Source organism: Scyliorhinus torazame, chromosome 20, assembly GCF_047496885.1.
Source record: "Scyliorhinus torazame isolate Kashiwa2021f chromosome 20, sScyTor2.1, whole genome shotgun sequence".
Lineage (NCBI taxonomy): Eukaryota > Metazoa > Chordata > Chondrichthyes > Carcharhiniformes > Scyliorhinidae > Scyliorhinus > Scyliorhinus torazame.
In genome coordinates, this window is record NC_092726.1 from 759,542 (window position 1) to 779,079 (window position 19,538).

General features: G+C 50.6%; 1 protein-coding gene across 6 annotated transcripts in view; it reads right to left on the reverse strand.

The window, feature by feature from the left end:
* The window catches only part of slc39a14 (solute carrier family 39 member 14), a 51,055-nt gene extending 39,432 nt beyond the window's left edge, over positions 1-11,623 (reverse strand). For 2 of the 6 annotated variants that reach the window (XM_072485545.1, XM_072485542.1), the window contains exon 1: positions 11,383-11,616. The gene's annotated coding sequence lies outside the window, so the exon portion shown is untranslated. Of the gene's footprint in view, positions 1-11,206; positions 11,297-11,382 lie in introns of those variants that run through there. The other 4 variants (XM_072485547.1, XM_072485543.1, XM_072485541.1 and 1 more) reach the window with 4 other exon arrangements.
* Between the last annotated feature and the right edge of the window lie 7,915 nt (positions 11,624-19,538).

The following is a 19,538-nucleotide window of genomic DNA, read 5'->3' on the forward strand; positions in this document are numbered from 1 at the left end:
AACCAGCGACTCCCACATCCCGTGAAGGAATAAAAATAAAATTATGATGTTGCTATTAATGGAAGATTGCTGTGCACAAACTGACTGTCACATTACCTACATTCTAATGGTGACTACTGATGGCCACGGTAGGTGGGTTCATAACGTGGCCAAATAGTGAAACATCAGTTTGTAGAGATACTGCAGAAGGCAATGGCAGACCACTACAGTACTTTGCCAAGTCTAATCACAGCAATCCACTAGGAGCTGACTGTCACCAGCACTTTCTTCCAGCATGGCACCTGAAGGAGGAAGGGACCTGAATCCATGAACACTGCATCCCAACATTATAATAACAGACCTGTCCCCACAGTACTGTGCCCCGGTGTGATACAGTGACAGACCTGCACGTCTACACCTCCCACTGCCTGGGGAAAGCGGGCAGCATAATCAAAGATCCCTTCCACCCGGCTTACTCACTCTTCAAACTTCTTCCATCAGGCAGGAGATACAGAAGTCTGAGAACACGCACGAGCAGACTCAACAACAGCTTCTTCCCCACTGTCACCAGACTCCTAAATGACCCTCTTATGGACTGAACTGATCTCTCCACACATCTTCTCTACTGAGCTGTACTAGACTCCGTCTGCTTCACCCGACGTCTGTGTCAATGTATTTACATTGTGTATTTATGTGTGTCCTATGTTTATTTCATGTGTGGAACGATGTGTCCGGACTGTACGCAGAACAATACTTTTCACTGTACCTCCAGGTGGAGGATAAATGTGAACAGTGCCAGGGAGGCCTGGCCACCCGCACCCACAGGCCCAGCAACTAATTCGCAAAGCGATTAGAATGTTCCCATTCATTGAGAGGGGGAATTGAGTACACAAGTAGGGAGGTTCTGCTTCAGTTGTACAGAGTATTGGTCAGACCACATCTGGAGTATTGTGCACAGTATTGGTCTCCTTATTTAAGCAAAGATGTAAATGCATTGGAAATGGTTCAGAGAAGGTTTATTGGACTAATACCAGGAATAGGCGGGTTGTCTTATGCGGAAAGGTTGGACAAACCCAGCTTGCATCCGATGGGGTTTAGAAGATTGAAACGCAGAAAATCCTGAAGGGCTGAATGTGGAAAGGATGGTTCTACCTGTGGGAGAATCTAGAACTAGGGGTCACTGCTAAAATATAAGGGGTCGCTTATTCAAGATGGAGATGAGGTGAATTCGTTTCTCTCAGGGAGTCTCTGGAACTCTCTTCCTCAAAGGCCAGCGGAAGCAGAGACTTTAAATATCTTTAAGGCAGAGCTGGATAGATTCTTGACGAACGAGGGGGTGAAGGATTACCGTGGGCGGGCAGGAATATGGGTCTGAGGTTACAATCAGATCAGCCGTGACGATCTTAAATGGTGGACATGCTCGAGGAGCTAAGCATCCTATCCCTGCACTTAATTCATACGTACCCCAGGATTATACGTAGGGCGGATTCTGCGGCCTCCCTGCTGCGTGCTCTTCGGCAGCGGGAGGCGGCGCACCGTTCGCCGGCAGCAGGATTTTCTCTTCCTGCCGCCTTCAACGTGAATTCCCATTGAAGCCACCCCAAGCAGCCAGTGGCACCAGAGGCTCCAGCGGCCAGTGAATGGCCGGGGACTTCTGGGTCGTAACTACGGGACCCGGTATGAAATTGAGGGGGTCTCCCATTTAAGATGGAGACGAGGAGAGTATTTCTTTTCTCTGAAGAGGGTTGTGACATTGTGGAATCCTCGTCCCCAGAAAAGGCAAGGTCACTGAATATTTTTACAGCAGAGGTAGAGAGATTATTAACTAACAAGGGAATCAAAGGGTATCGAGGTTTGGCAAGATAGTGGAGTTGATGCGACAATCAGATTAGCCACGATCTTGTTGCACAGCAGAGTAGGCTCGAGGGGCTGAGTGGCCTATTGTCCTGTGTGCATGTATTTGCATACAGTAACAGATCAGTACTGAACCTCAGCGTGGGCAGCATCGTGGCACAATGGTTAGCATTGCTGCCTACGGCGCCAAGGACCCGGGTTTGAATCCCGGCCCTGGGTCACAGTCCGTGTGGAGTTTGCACGTTCTCCCCCCACAACCCAAAGGTGTGCAACATAGGTGGATTGGTCACGCTAAATTGCCCCTTAATTGGAAAAAATAATTGGGTACTCTTAAATTTATTTTTAAAAAAAGATTCCTCAGCATTGCCTAACCAAGGTATTGGAAGAGAGCAGCTTTACTGAGTGCTGCAGTGTGCAGAGTGACGAGAATTAAAAGATTTGCATTTCCTGAAGCACCTTTCATCACCCGAGGGCTGATGGTCCCTCTATTTTGCTTTGCTCTGGAGGTCCAATGCTTTCCCCTCGAAATGTGCTTTGTGCCCAGAGGAACGCTGGAGACGACAAGAGACCGGGATAGGTGGGAACTTTGGGGCTGTGCAGCTGTGCAGGGGACTTAGCTCAGGACAGGCCTAAGAACTTTGGAGAATCTCAGAATAGTGACAAGTGGTCATTCAGTCCACGAGGTAAATGCTGGTTGTTCGAAGGAGTAATTCACCAAGTGACACTCCCCTGCCTTCTCTCTGTAACCCTGCACATTCGTCCTTACCAGGGAACTTTCCAATAATGCCTTGGGATTATTGCCTCGCCCTTTGTTTAGGGCGCCGCGGCGACACAGTGGCTAGCACTGCGGCCTCACAGCGCCAGGGACCCGGGTTCAAATCCGGCCTTGGGTCACTGTCTCTGCGGAGTCTGCACGCTCTCCACGTGGGTTTCGTCCAGGTGCTCCAGTTTTCCCCCACAGTCCGAAGATGTGCAGGTTAGGTGGTTTGGCCGTGTTAAATTGCCTCTTAGTGGGCAAAGGTTAGGTGGGGTTACAGGGATAGGGTGGTGTAGGGTTAGGGTTAGGGTCACAAGGAGGGACTATAGCCACCTAAAATGGCTGGTTCCCTATGAATTTGGCCAAAACCCGATTTAAAAAGGCTAACCGAAAAGGCTGATGGGAAAAGCAGCCAGCAGGACACAAACGGACAGCTGCAGACAGAATAGCGTATTCGGCTCTGGGGAAGTCGGCCCAGATCGATACTCAAGACTATTAGCAGCACATCAACTCAGACATCTGCAGTTTAATCGGCTATCCCCGGGTACAATTGCAACATATTAGCAATTGAATACCGGGCCAGACCTGTCGGCGCCTGCAGTGGCCGAAACAAAGACAGGTGAGCGACCACCCCCCGATCGAGGAATCGCCCCGTTATTGGAGCATATCGAACCCAGTGATTGGGAACAAGTCCAATCACTTGGGACTCAGGGTCAAGGGCCGCCCCGAGAGGCGGGAAGCCCCTGGGCCCTATAAAGTGAGGGGCCAAGTTCAGATCTCTCTCTCGCTCCCTTCTTCACCTGCTCGCAACCTTCGCAAGAACCTTCGACAAAGAACCGTAAGTCTGACTCCAGCGATCGCTACCCGAGAGAGACTCCTAGCCATCGACCCGTATCAGCCTTTTGAATCCCGCGGGCCAGATCCGATTCGATAAACTATTTGTTTCCCTGACCTGGTGGGCCATCTCCTAAAGTTAAGTATTGGCCAGTAGTGGTAGGTAGTGATATAGACAGTAGGATTATTGTGTAAGCATTAATTGTTGTATATAATAAATGACCGTTGATTTCAATCTTACTAAGCGGTGTGTTGACTTATTAATCATAACTCGAGCTTGAACCACGTGGCGGTATCAGAAAGATACCTGGCGACTCGTGAGCAAAGGTGACATAATCAGAGCTAATAAAACTAAGGCTAAAAAGAGCAACAGTGGGTCAGTGGGCCGAGGTTGGGTGCTCTTTCAGAGGGTCGGTGCAGACTGGATGGGCTGAATGGCCCCCTTGTGCACTGTAGGTTCGATGATTAAACCTGCCTCCATCGCACCTCACCATCACCTTCTGAAGGGTGACTAGAGACGGGCAATAAATGCTGGCCTAACCAGAGCTGGGATCGAACCTGGGACCTTGGTGCCGTGAGGTAGCCGTGCTAACCACTGTACCACCATGCTGCTCGGAAATCCTTTGATATGTGTAATTGCAATCTGGGAGTGAACTGGAAACATTCATGGAGCAGATGGGGGTGCTGGACCCATAGAGGTTTCTACAGCCCGGTGAGAGGGAAGTCTCGTTCTTTGCGTCCCTGCACAAAGCATGTTGAAGGACAAACTTCTTTGCAGTGGGAACATCGTACTTCCATGAAGAGTAAGGGCAGAATACATGGCGATAGTCATCTCCGACCACGCTCCACATTACATGGATGTGTTGTTGGAGAGAGGCCGTGTCCAGCACCCCACGTGGAGGCTGGACACAGACGGAGACACAGACCTCTTGGCCGACAAGGTCTCCTGCCAGAAAACATCTTGGCCGTAGGCGAACATTATTACTAATGACCAGAACAGGGGAGTCTCACCTTCCACGTTCTGGGAGCTACTGAAAGCTGACGCACGCAGAGGCAGGGAAGAGAGGGCGACAAGGCAGCAACTGATAGACTTTATCCTGGAGATCGACAGAAAGTACACAGAGGCCCTGAGCTTCTGGTGGAGAGGAAAAAGCTACAAATGAGCTTTAACCTGCTGTCCACCAGGAAAGCAGGGCACCAACTCCGCCAGACACAGGAGATGTTCTACGGGCACGGGCATAAGGCTGGCCGCCTACTGGCTCACCTGCTGAGAAAGCAGACAGCCGCGAGGGAAATAGTGGAGGCAGACTGGTAATCGAGCAAAAACAGGTGAACCGAGCATTCGAGACATCCTACCGAGGGCTGTACACCTCCGAGCCCCCTGACGGGGGCGCAGGGATGAAACGGTTCTTCGATGGACTGTATACGCTGGTCGTGGGGGGCGACAGGCAGGGGGAATTGGAAGCACCAATAGGACTGGTAGAGATTATGGAGAGCATCACCTCCATGCAGATGGGGAACACGCCGGGTCCGACGGGTCCCCGGTGGACTTCTATCAAATATTCCCGCCAGCCCTGGTCCCACACCAGGGACATGTTCGCAGACTCGCTACCGAGGGCACCCTGCCTCCTACGATAACACAGGCCACGATATCGCTGATACCCAAAAAAGACAAAGACCCGACGGAATGTGGATCATACAGAACCATGCTCAACGTAGACGCGAAGATACTCGCGAATGTCCTGGCTCAGAGACTGGGGAACTGCGTACCAGAGGTGGTCGCAGAGGACCAGTCGGGCTTTGTCAAGGATAGACAGCTAACTGCGAACATCAGGCGGCTGCTGACTGTCAACACTGCAAAGGGGGAAGTGGGTTGGGGACTCTGAGCGAAGCACTGAGCAGGGCCAACTGTCCCTCCTCCTGCACATGGCTCAGCCTCACGCAGTTCCGTGGTGCACAGAGCGCATATAAGCAGAACCCGAAACAACTGGTTCTTCCTGGAGGTGGAGGATAAATGTGAACGGTGCCAGGGAGGCCTGGCCACCCGCACCCACATGTTCTGGGCCTGCCCCAGACTTGCCGGGTTCTGGACAGCCTTCTCCGAGGCGATGTCCAAGGTTGTGGGGTAAGGGTGCAGCCATGTTCGAGAGTGGCAGTCTTCGGGGTATCGGACCAGCCAGTCCTTCATATGGGGAAGAGGGGAGACGCTTTTGGCTTTTGCTCAGAGTAATCGCCCGCTGGAGAATCGTGCTCGGCTGGCGATCAGCAGCACCACCCACAGCTGCGGACTGGCTGGCAGACCGTCGGAATTTCTCCGCCCAGAGAAGATTAGGTACACAATCCGATGGTCGGACGAGGGCTTCCACAAAGTGTGGGGGGCCATTCACCAGCCTGTTCCAGGATCTGAGGCCAACAGCGACAAGGAAAGGGGGGGGGGGGGGAGCAGACAAGAAAGCAACGAGGAGGAGCAAGGGAGGAGGAGATGAGGAGGGAACCTAAGGGAGTCACAGATTGAAACATGGGGGGGGGGGGGGAAAGAGAGGTGGGGAGGGGGGCAGGAAGCCCCTCCCTCCCCCCCCCCAAAACTAACAAGGGCAACAATAAAAAACACTGAAGAGAGGAGCGGAGCTCAGCAATATGGCACCCAGGGCGGAAGAGGGGACTACCGTTGGTAGGCAGAGAGGAAATGTTAAAATGTATGTAAATAATAAACTGCACAACATGCAAATATCAGGTGCACTATTCGTTAAATTGTTATTTTGTAAAAAATTTTTAAAAATCAATAAAAATATATTTTAAAAGTCGGTGTGCGCTAATTCTCAATATTCCCAGCAATGGGCACACATTGGAAGGTCTCGAGCAGTAAAGACTGAGCCGGTCCCATCACCAGCACACCCAGTGCAGAAGGTCAACGATTAGCTTCACAGCAACATGTTGACAGGCGCTTGGCAATGGGGCTGGCTGCAAGCCCTCAGATAATAACAGGCCAGAGAATGACTGGGAACAACCTTTAGTAACCTTGAAGAAAGAACAAAACACTTCATCCATTGGTCAAGGATACCATCAAAACACAAATCTAACTCCTGCAACATTCTGTGCAGCCCACACCACATACGTTAGATACAGAGTAAAGCTCCCTCTACACTGTCCCCATCAAACACTCCCAGGACAGGTACAGCACAGGATAGATACAGAGTAAAGCTCCCTCTACACTGTCCCCATCAAACACTCCCAGGACAGGTACAGCACGGGGTTAGATACAGAGTAAAGCTCCCTCTACACTATCCCCATCAAACACTCCCAGGACAGGTACAGCACGGGGCTGGATACAGAGTAAAGCTCCCTCTACACTATCCCCATCAAACACTCCCAGGACTGGTACAGCACGGGGCTGGATACAGAGTAAAGCTCCCTCTACACTATCCCCATCAAACACTCCCAGGACAGGTACAGCACTGGGTTACATACAGAGTAAAGCTCCCTCTACACTGTCCCCCATCAAACACTCCCAGGACAGACACAGCACGGGGTTAGATACAGAGTAAAGCTCCCTCTACACTGTCCCCATCAAACACTCCCAGGACAGGTACAGCAGGGGTTAGATACAGAGTAAAGTTCCCTCTACGCTGTCCCCATCAAACACTCCCAGGACAGGTACAGCACGGGGTTAGATACAGAGTAAAGCTCACTCTACACTGTCCCCATCAAACACCCCCAGGACAGGTACAGCACGGGGCTGGATACAGAGTAAAGCTCCCGCTACACTGTCCCCATCAAACACTCCCAGCACAGGTACAGCACGGGGCTGGATACAGAGTAAAGCTCCCCCTACACTGTCCCCAGGACAGGTACAGCACGGGGCTGGATACAGAGTAAAGCTCCCTCTACACTGTCCCCAGGACAGATACAGCACGGGGCTGGATACAGAGTAAAGCTCCCTCTACACTGTCCCCATCAAACACTCGCAGGACAGGTACAGCACGGGGTTAGATACAGAGTAAAGCTCCCTCTACACTGTCCCCAGGACAGGTACAGCACGGGGCTGGATACAGAGTAAAGCTCCCTCTACACTGTCCCCATCAAACACTCGCAGGACAGGTACAGCACGGGGTTAGATACAGAGTAAAGCTCCCTCTGCACTGTCCCCATCAAACACTCCCAGGACAGGTACAGCACGGGGCTGGATACAGAGTAAAGCTCCCTCGACACTGTCCCCATCAAACACTCCCAGGACAGGTACAGCACGGGGTTAGATACAGAATAAAGCTCCCTCTGCACTGTCCCCAGGACAGGTACAGCATGGGGTTAGATACAGAGTATCTCCGTAGCAGCAGGAGCAGTTTCCTTGAGCCCACTTGGCCATTCAATAAGATCATGGCTGTCCTGCTCGTCATCTCAAGCCAACCCTCCCACCTGCTCCCCATAATCCTCGACTACAGTGTTTATCAAACATTGTCGAACTTTACCTTGAATATGTCAATGACCCAGCCTCCACTGCTCCTGGGAAACGGATCCCACATACTCATGACCCTTTGAGAAAAATTAATTCTCGTTTATTTTAAAAGGGAGATATACTACCCTGGCGGGAGCCACCTCGTGTGCAACTACTTATGTGTTGCACACAAGTCAATATGTATATGTGGGTGGGTGGCCCAGAAATGTTTACCTCATTCTTAAACTGTGTCCCCCCTGGTTCTAGTCTCCCTGACCCTCCCCAAGTGGAAACATCCCCTGGTCTTCACTTCATCAAATTCCAGCTAAGATCTTGAAGGTCAAAGAACAAAGAAAAGTACAGAACGCCCGTGCCGACCATGCTGCCCGTCTAACCCAAAACCTTCTACGCTTCAGGGGTCCGTTTCCCTCTATTCCCATCCGATTCATGTATTTGTCAAGATGCCCCTTAAATGTCACTATCGTCCCCGCTTCCACCACCTCCTCCGGCAGCGAGTTCCAGGCACCCACTACCCTCTGTGTAAAAAACTTGCCTCGTACATCTTTTGCACTGAGTGCTGAATTTGGGTGCATTTGAGTGCTATAGTGAGAGTTTGGTGACTGAGGGAGTTAGGTGAGGAGGGAGTAAGGTGCTCCTTTCATTTCATTTCCTACATTTCCTCAAAGAGCGAGAAGGGAGCCGGGAGTTTACAGAGAGTGCAGCTGACTGGGAGCAGAGTTGGAGGGCGGAGATCCAGTTGGTCCACAGGGCAGCTATATTCTGTAAGGTAAGAGGGGCTGGAGGCTATGTGGATCATTCGGATATCTTCTGGGGAAGGTGGGACCTGTACATGAAGGACGGATTGCACCTAAACTGGAGGGGCACCAATATCCTGGATGGGAGGTTTGCTCGAGCTCTTCGGGAGGGTTTAAACTAGTTTGTCAGGGGGGTGGGAATCAGAGCTATGGATCAGAGGATAGGCAGAGTTGAACAGGCAGAAATAGTATGCAGCAAATCTGTGAAGGAAGGATAGACAGTTGATAGAGCAATGTTGCACTCAGTGGGGTGGGTTAAAGTGCGTCTGTTTCAATGCAAGGAGTGTCAGGAATAAGGTAGATGAACTTAGAGCATGGATCAGTACTTGGAACTACGATGTTGTGGCCATTACGGAGACATGGATTTCACAGGGGCAGGAATGGTTGTTAGATGTTCCGGGGTTCAGATGTTTTCAGAAGAATAGGGAGGGAGGTAAAAGAGGAGGGGGAGTGGCACTGTTAATTAGGGAGTGCACCACAGCTGCAGAAAAGGAGGTAGTCGAGGAGGGTTTGTCGACTGAGTCAGTATGGGTGGAAGTCAGAAAGAAGAAAGGAGCAGTCACTTTATTGGGAGTTTTCTATAGGCCCCCCAATAGCAGCAGAGAGATAGAGGAACATATTGGGCGGCAGATCTTGGAAAAGTGCAGAAGTAACCGAGTTGTTGTCATGGGTGACTTCAACTTCCCTAATATTGACTGGAACCTCCTTAGTGCAAAGGGTGTGGATGGAGCAGATTTTGTCAGGTGTGTACAGGAAGGATTCCTGACTCAATATGTAGATAGGTCGACTAGGGGGGAGGCCATATTAGACTTGGTGCTCGGCAACGAACCAGGCCAGGTGTCAAGATGTCTCGGTGGGAGAGCATTTCGGTGACAGTGACCACAACTCCTTGACCTTTACCATAGTCATGGAGAGGAATAGGAACACACAGTATGGGAAGGTATTTAATTGGGGGAGGGGAAATTATACTGCTATTAGACAGGAGCTGAGGAGCATAAAGTGGGAACAATTATTCTTGGGGAAATGCACAACAGTAATGTGGGGGTTGTTTAAGGAGCACTTGCTGCGAGTGCTGGATAGTTTTGTCCCACTGAGACGAGGAAGGAATGATAAGGTGAAGGAGCCTTGGATGACAAGAGAAGTGGAGCTTCTGGTCAAGAGGAAGAAGGAAGCTTACGTAAGGTTGAGGAAGCAAGGATCTGACTCGGCTCTAGAGGGTTACAAGGTAGCCAGGAAGGAACTCAAAAATGGACTGAGGAGAGCTAGAAGGGGGCATGAAAAAGCCCTGGCGGGAAAGGTTAGGGAAAACCCCAAGGCATTCTACACTTTGTGAGAAATAAGAGGATGATCAGAGTGAGAGTAGGGCCGATCAGGGATAGTGGAGGGAACTTGTGCCTCCAATTGACTCTTCCACCCTGGGAAAAGTCTGACTACCCACTCTGTCCATGTCCCTCATAAACCTCTGTCAGGTCACCCCTCAAACCCAGTATCATCTGTCATTTTTCTAAACTTCAGTCAGGGGTAGGGTGCAACCTGCCCAACATTTATTAATCAGATAAGCCTATCATCTCAGCAATGAAAGGAGTGCACCTTCTGTGAAGTGCATATTAACCCTCTCATTCCTGTCCCAGTGATCTCAATCATTCCTCCTCCATGTCCCCCAATCTTGCACCTTCTTCATTCAAACAGCACCCTGCTTTTCTGTACTCACTGTCAATGTGAACAAGTTCACCTTCAACCACATCACACTCCACATTCAAATCAGACTTTTTGCTGCTATTTATTCCTTTGATCCAAACACTAGAAACTGAAATTACACCTTATCAGGGGGGGACTGAGTCAGTACAGGACAAGCTGAAACCACAAGAGGGTCCAGAGCAGGGGATGAGGTGCCGTGAACCAATGTGCTCATCTTCGTTCCCCCCCTCTCTGCCTGACCTTCTTTGTGTCTTTCCCTCTCTCTGTCTTGTTCCCCCACTCCCTGCCCAGCCTCCCAGCCCCAGATCCCTGCCTCTCCCAGCCCCAGATCCCTGCCTCTCCCAGCCCCAGATCCCTGCCTCTCCCAGCGCCAGATCCCTGCCTCTCCCAGCCCCAGATCCCTGCCTCTCCCAGCCCCAGATCCCTGCCTCTCCCAGCCCCAGATCCCTGCCTCTCCCAGCCCCAGATCCCTGCCTCTCCCAGCCCCAGATCCCTGCCTCTCCCAGCCCCAGATCGCAGCCTCTCCCAGCCCCAGATCCCTGCCTCTCCCAGCCCCAGATCCCTGCCTCTCCCAGCCCCAGATCCCTGCCCAGCCTCCCAGCCCCAGATCCCTGCCTCTCTCAGCCCCAGATCCCTGCCCAGCCTCCCAGCCCCAGATCCCTGCCTCTCCCAGCCCCAGATCCCTGCCCAGCCTCCCAGCCCCAGATCGCAGCCTCTCTGCTGTTAGGCTCTCTGGGCTGGAGGCCTTGCTGCTGCAGCGCTGTCTCGCAGCCCCAGTAGCCGGCAGTGCGGGGCCGGGGAGGGTGGTGAAGCTGCGGGCAGGGTGGGGGGACTGACCTTGCCTGTGGCTCCGGCTGCTCCCGTTCTCTGCTGCGGGATTCCCGGCGCCGCCGCAATGTGTCAATTCAGGGGAGGTCCCCGGCCGCGTCACAGCCGCCGGCCACTCCGCCCCTTAAAGGGACAGCACAGGGAGTAATCCGGCATTCTGCCCGGGAAAACAAACCCACACTTACCCCAGGGTCTCCTGAGTGGGTGCAGTGCCGAGGCGGCTGGCACAGGAGCAGACAGAGAAGCCCAGCCCACAGCGATGGAACGATTGAAATCAGGGGATGCCCTTGGGAGGCAGGTTGGAAAAGCAGAGATGTGGAGTGTGGCAGGACCGGCAGAGGCTCCGGGAGGCCGGGCGGGGAAGGAGCTGAGCACGAGGGTGGAAATTGCAAAGACAGGAAGCCAGTGAACCGGCGTGGATCAGTGCTGAGGACTTGGTGCAAGTGAAGGCAGGGGCAGCAAAGTTCACAAGCTGGTTAAAAGGCAGTTTCTGTCATGTGTCCCCTGTCATGATACTCAGGTAAACATAATAGCACAAACATACATACATACTGATGGACAGATCAACGGACCAATCAACACACACAACACCACAGCCAATCACAGGCAAGAGCAGGACAAAACAGGGAACACGACACTTCCTGGGCATTCCAGCAGGAGACAGCTCAGGGCACAGAGCTCATAGCAATCCACTCAGACATCCACCATGTGCTGAGTGCCTCTCCCAGATAGTATTAGGAATAGGTCCACAGATTCTAGGGTTATGATCGAACCTCAGTAACCATTTTACCACTGTAAATAAATGTTAGTAATAAAGCTGAGTTGTACCATTCGCAACCGTGTTGGTTCGTCTGTGTAGCAGAGCACCCAACACATCATACCCAGCCGAACTTTATCACCCTATCGGAGAGGATGTTGAGTCATCTCCAAAGTGGCAGCACATTTCAAATCAAAATGAAAACAAAGCTGGTTCTGTGGCATTTCTGAATTGCACCTGAACCCTCAACAACTGTAGAATTTCCATGACAAGGATGCAAAACAGAAACTAATTAACCTGGCAGACTATTGGGGCAGGTTGGACCAGTTTAACTCCTGCAGCCACATCATCTTCAGATGAAGTGTACCGAGTCAAAGAAAACTAGCGACAAATTCATGAAACAGAAAATCCTGAAAAGAATCTCAGCAGGTGCGGCGAGAAGCAGAGTTAATGGTGCACAATTCAGCACCCGCACCGATCCGGGAGCAGCGGGTGAATCGCGCGGGACCCCCAAATCGGTCGGGTTCCGCGCTGGGCGAGTAGCGGGTTACCCGAGGCGATCTGGATCTGGCCCAGTGCACATATAAACGAGGCCACTCGGTTCGTGTAAGACCCGTATTGACCGGGGACACCCCGCCACCACAACACCGTTTAGTACTTGTCCACACAAACGTGGAGCAGGCGCCCCAGCACCTTGGGGGGGGGGGGGGGGGGGAAGAGGGGGTCTCGCAGGCTCATAGGATTTAGTGCAGAAGGAGGCCATTCGGCCCATTTAGTCTGCACCGGCTCTTGGAAAGAGCACCCCTCGCATCCACCCTATCCCCGTAACCTGACTTAACCTTTTTGATCGCCAAAGGGCAATTTATCACGGCCAATCCACCTAATGCACATTTAACCAGCACATCTTTGGACTGTGGGATGCAACGGGAGGAAACCCACGCAGACACGCGGGAGAACGTGCAGACTCCGCACAGACAGTGACCCAAGCCAGGAACCGAACCTGGGACCCTGGCACTGCGAGGTAGCAGTGCTAATAACTGCACCACCGTCCTGCTCCCGGGGGCCTCGACAACATTGTTGGCGGGGGGTGGAGATCAGGGCTGCCATCCAAATAGCACCTGAATATGCGAGCAGCTCTTTTTTTCCCAACTAAGGGGCAATTTCGCGTGGCCAATCCACCTACCCTGCACATCTTTTGGGTTAGAACAAAGAACATTACAGCACAGGAACAGGCCCTTCGGCCCTCCAAGCCTCCACTGACCTTGCTGCCTGTCTGAACTAAAACCCCCAACCCTTCCCCGGGGTCCGTATCCCTCTATTCCCATCGTATTCATGTATTTGTCAAGACACCCCTTAAACATCACTATTGGAGCCGCTTCCACCACCTCCTCCGGCAGCGAGTTCCAGGCTCCCTCCACCCTCTGTGTAAAAAAAACTTGCCTCGTACATCTCCTTTAAACCTCGTCCCTCAAACCTATGCCCCCTAGTAAATGACTCTTCCAGCCTGGGAAAAATCTTCTGACTATCCACTCTGTCCACGCCCCTCAATCTCCGTCACTCCAGTGAGAACAAACCAAGTATTCTCCAATCTCTCCTCGCAGCTAATGCCCTCCAGACCAGAATGTGTAAACTCCACACAGACAGTGACCCAGAGCCGGGATCGAACCCGGAGCCGTGAGGCAGCAGTGCTAACCATTGTGCCACCCAATAGCTATCTAATTAATTTCACTCCTTACCATCGCTTGAAAATCTTCCTAGCATTTAAACAATTCAATTTTTCTTGACCCTGTCACCGCCCTTTCAGGCAGTGCGTCTCAGACCATAACGGTCACTGTCTATAAAAACATCCTGCAGTGCTGTTGATTCTCTCGGCAATTAATAAAAACTCAGAGGCCCTCTGCTTCCTTACCGGCTCTCCCACCAGTGAAAACATTTTCTTTTCATCAAAATCCCCCGGAATTTTGAACACCGGTGCAGAATATAGCGAGATGATGGTTACAGCACAGAAAACAGACATTTGGGCTATAGCATCTTTGCCAGCTCCCTGCAATAGAAGTGCCACTCCCTCACCGGGCCGTCATGCAAATTCTCTCCCTCCAAGTAACAATCCAGTGTCCTTCTGAAGGTCGCCACTGAAACGCTCCTTCGTCGTCACCGCTTGAAGGAGCAAAGCGTGAGATTCTCCAGTCTCCCCACATGACTGAGGTCCCTCACCCCCAGCCTAGTTAATCGCCTCAGCAACCCCTCCAGAGCCTTCAGGCCCTTTCCAAAGTGCGATGCTCAGATTTGGACACAGTGGCTGGAATTTCCCAGATCGCCCACCCCTCCCGGGTTTCCCCACCGTGGGGCTGGCGAGCCACTGAAATCCCTGTTCATATCGCACCGGAAGATCCCGCCAGACTGAGGAGCTGGAAAACTCTGCGTTAACTTGCTTGTTTTTGTAGTCTATTTATAAAGCCAAGTTATCAGATACGTAAACTGCTATTATTAAATTGCCAGAGTGTTATAACCCTCACAGAGGTCGAGGAATAAGGACAATCCGATTCCGTGACCTCCATGGAATGTGAAGTTCCATGGTAACGGGGGCAGGGCTTCCCCCTAACTGGGGGTAAAACGATCAATAGTATATAAACCCTGACCTATGGCAGCCCAAGGAGGGAGCCCCTTCAGGGAGCGGAGAGTTGACTGTCATTAATAAACCTTGTTCGTTGGTTTCTATCTGCTGATTCATCGGATTCAACACTGGCGATGAGGATAAAGCAGAGCTGCCTTCAGCACCAAATACTCCGGGCCAGATCCACAGTCTCTGGGCCTCAGGAGGCCTTCAATCCACCAGCCGGAATGCTACACATAAGGAAACTGGAACCGTTTCGTACAGGTACTGAAGACTGGGCGCAATATGTATTTAAAAATAAATTGAGAGTACCCTTTCTTTTTTTCCGATTAAGGGGCAATTTAGCGTGGCCAATTCACCGAGCCTGGATTGTGTGGTGAAATCCACGCAGACATGGGCAGAATGTGCAAATTCCACATGGACAGTGACCCGGGAACGAACCTTGGTCCTCGGCGTCGTGAGGCGTAGTGCTAACCACCACCCAACCAATAGTTATCTTTTTTAATTAGACCTTGGCAGATGCAAAAGAGAAAGGGAGAAGTCAGGACAGATTATTTTTTGACAGAGGGACAAATAAAGTTTGTCCAGAAACTGTGGTAGAGTGGCCAGGAAGGGAATCCAAACCTTTGAAAAGGAAGAATGGCTCGGTGAATTGGCCACACTAAATATTTGAGAAATATTTGAAAAAGAAAACTTTTAAAGGGGACGGGGAGAGTGACAAAGTGGGCACCTCTGTCAGCGAACTGATATGGGAATAATGGGCTGGAGTATCTCCCTGCAGTGCTGCCGAATTCTACAAGTTTGAAACATCGATGGTCTGTCAATGTAGATACAATCACATTGTTTGAATTAAGCTGATGCTGCACTGGCAAGACATGCATGATCTTGGGCCAGGATCTCTGTAACTTGGTGAGCTGGTGTACCCTCTTCTGTCACAGCAGAGCTACGACCGGAACGTCAAGTGTTCGTAGAATCCTGACAGTGCAGAAGGAGGCCATTCGGCCCGTCGCATCTGCACCGACCCTCCGAAAAAGCCCATACCGGCACCCGATCCTTGTCACCCTATACCCATAACCCCGCTTAACCTGCACATCCCCTAAGGGACAATTGATCATGGCTATTCCATCTAACCTGCACATCTTTGGACTGTGAGAGGAAACGAGCAGCCGGAGGAAACCCACGCGGACACGGGGAGAACGTGCAGACTCTGCACTGTCACCCGAGGCCGGAATTGAAGCCTGATTCCTGTCGCTGTGAGGCAGCAGTGCTGACCACCATGCCACTGTGCTGACCAGCTCTCAGGAAGCAAAAGGTCAGAGATCAAAGGCACAAGTGCAGTGGCAGCTGTGATGTCTGCAGAGGCTCAACTACACATTCAAAAGGATTAAACGGCTACAACTAACATTCAATTCTTTTTAATCTCAAAAAGCAGGCAGGAAACAAAAGGGGTAAGTCAAGAACTGTTGCTCTCTTTGTTTGGCTCTTAATTTGGTCTATTTAATCACGTTTGCTCAAGAGTCGCCAGGTATCTTTCGACACTGCCACAAGGTTCAGAACTGAATACTGATCAATGACTCGATACACCAGTTAGTAAGTTCAAAAGCAATGCTCATTTATTTACACACAGTCAAATCTACTCATGCCTAAACTCTACAAACTAAACTATCACTATTACTAAAGCCTATACTTAGCTTCGGGCGCCCACTCAGTCAGAGGAACAATGGCCGTTGCTCGGTTCTGAGGCTGCTGGGTTGAGCTGTTTACAGGATAGCAATTAGGAGCGTCTATCTCGTAGCGTGCGTTGACTTGGGACTTATTTTGTCTGCTGTAGCTGCTCGGCTGGTCTCTCTCTCCGGTGAGAGCCAAAGCCAAAGGAGGAAGATTCTCCCTTGGGGAATATCTTTTATACTGAAAAGGGCTTTGCGCGCTTTTGGGCGGGCCTTGAACTTGGCCTCAACTAATTGGGTCTTTCCCAATCAGTCATATCGATCTTCCTCCAATAGAGGGGTGGTTCCCTGATCGCTGGGCGTGTCCTGGTGACTGTCAGTCTGCTTTGTCTTAGCTTCTTCTGGCGCCGGGGAGTCTGTCCTAACATTGTGTATCTAAATGTTTCCCTTTTGTCCCCCGGAGATGGCTCATTAGTATGTAGATTGCTTGGTAGTTTCTGTCCTGTCTGAGAGTTTAAGGTTCTGATCAACAGACAGAGCTTGCACCTGCTTGTTTCTTAGTATTGCCCAATTTTCCCTGCATTCTTTGCGAGTGTCCATTTTGTAATCGGGACGTGGCCATCCCAGATGGCTACAGAACACAAGAGAAATTTCTTCAGCACTCCTCACAAAGCAGCGAGGAGGCCATGGTCTCTTTGGGATGCAGATTGGGATGCAGGGAAGGCACTGCTGAGGGAAGTGAACCAGGCAGAGAATTGCCACAAATGACCAAAAAGCTACCTCTGTTTGAGTGCAGCAGTAACCCGTCGGGCAAGCTCAAACTAGAGGCATTAAGACCATGGAAAGATTTGAATGCAAGGGTCAGAACCTTGAAGTCAGTTCACAGAGCGTAAGGAATCTACAGCTTTGCAACAACGTTGTCGATGGGTATTGTGGGGGATGAGGCAAGTCATGGAGTCTCGAGCATGTTGGAATTTCCGAAGTGAACCTTGCTACAGATGAACCTTCATGGTGACAATGCGCGAATGAGGTTTCATGCAATAACAAGCATTCATTGAATTATCCAGGATAGGAGGCCATTCGAGCCATCATGTCTGTACTGTCTCTGTGAAACAACTATTCAATTAATCCCACCTCCCAGAGTCCTGCATCAAATTGATGTTTAAGGAGGAAAACAATTTCCTCTGGCAAGTCGCTACTGAATCTGCTTCATACGCTGCAGGAAAGGATGTCCCGAAGCGTGGTACATTGGCGAGACCATGCAGACGCTACAACGAATGAACGGACATCGCGCAACAATCACCAGGCAGGAATGTTCCCTTCCAGTCGGGAACACTTCAGCAGTCAAGGGCATTCAGCCTCTGATCTCCGAGAAAGCGTTCTCCAAGGCGGCTTTCAGGACGCGCGACAACGCAGAATCGCCGAGCAGAAACTTATAGCCAAGTTCCGCACACATGAGTGCGGCCTCAACCGGGACCTGGGATTTATGTTGCATTTCATTCACCCCCCACCATCTGGCCTGCAAAATCCTACCAACTGTCCTGGCTTGAGACAATTCACACCTCTTTAACCTGGGGTTACCCCATCTCTGGATCTGTAAAGATTTAATCACCTGCTAATGCTCGCATTCCAAGCATTGTTTGGCATCTTTGAATTTGTCCATATATATGTTTCTGGAACCTACCTCTCCATTCACCTGAGGAAGGAGCAGTGCTCCGAAAGCTAGTGACATCGAAACAAACCTGCTGGACTTTAACCTGGTGTCAGGCTTCGTACTGAGTCTGCTTCAGACAGTGGATGATTCCAGGCCGTAATAAATCATCGAAGGGGAAAAAAATGATCACCCCCCTCATTTAATTATAATATTTTAAGTGTGTGTTTCTTTTATCGCCCACCCTCCTGCAGGAGAAAAAATGTTTCTTCATACTCTCATCAAAACATTCAAAATATTAAAATTACTCAAAAACAAAGAAATGCCCAACTTGTCAAGGCAGTTAGTTAGGAGGTCGTAGCGGCCATCATGCTGCATATCAGCTCGCAAAACAGCCAGTGTAGAGGAACCATGAGTCCCTCCTTTGTTTGAAGCTTCCAGCCTGTCTTCATAATGTCAGCTATAATTCACCATCCTTTTTATTGCTTAGTTTACTCAGAGTTTGCCCCAGGGCTTGTTAACTAAGTAAAATGTATTACCTATTCACATGGGTAAATGAGACTACTAAAGAACAAAGAACAAAGAAATGTACAGCACAGGAACAGGCCCTTCGGCCCTCCAAGCCCGTGCCGACCATACTGCCCGACTAAACTACAATCTTCTACACTTCCTGGGTCCGTATCCCTCTATTCCCATCCTATTCATATATTTGTCAAGATGCCCCTTAAATGTCCCTATCGTCCCTGCTTCCACTACCTCCTCCGGTAGCGAGTTCCAGGTACCCACTACCCTCTGCGTAAAAAACTTGCCTCGTACATCTACTCTAAACCTTGCCCCTCTCACCTTAAACCTATGCCCCCTAGTAATTGACCCCTCTACCCTGGGGAAAAGCCTCTGACTATCCACTCTGTCTATGCCCCTCATAATTTTGTATACCTCTATCAGGTCGCCCCTCAACCTCCTTCGTTCCAGTGAGAACAAACCGAGTTTATTCAATCGCTCCTCATAGCTTATGCCCTCCATACCAGGCAACATTCTGGTAAATTTCTTCTGCACCCTCTCTAAAGCCTCCACATCCTTCTGGTAGTGTGGCGACCAGAATTGAACACTATACTCCAAGTGTGGCCTAACTAAGGTTCTATACAGCTGCAACATGACTTGCCAATTCTTATACTCAATGCCCCGGCCAATGAAGGCAAGCATGCCGTATGCCTTCTTGACTACCTTCTCCACCTGTGTTGCCCCTTTCAATGACCTGTGGACCTGTACTCCTAGATCTCTTTGACTTTCAATACTCTTGAGGGTTCTACCATTCACCGTATATTCCCTACCTGCATTTGACCTTCCAAAATGCATTACCTCACATTTGTCCGGATTAAACTCCATCTGCCATCTCTCCGCCCAAGTCTCCAGACAATCTAAATCCTGCTGTATCCTCCGACAGTCCTCATCGCTATCCGCAATTCCACCAACCTTTGTGTCGTCTGCAAACTTACTAATCAGACCAGTTACATTTTCCTCCAAATCATTTATATATACTACAAAGAGCAAAGGTCCCAGCACTGATCCCTGTGGAACACCACTGGTCACAGCCCTCCAATGAGAAAAGCATCCTTCCATTGCTACTCTCTGCCCTCTGTCGGACTGTCATT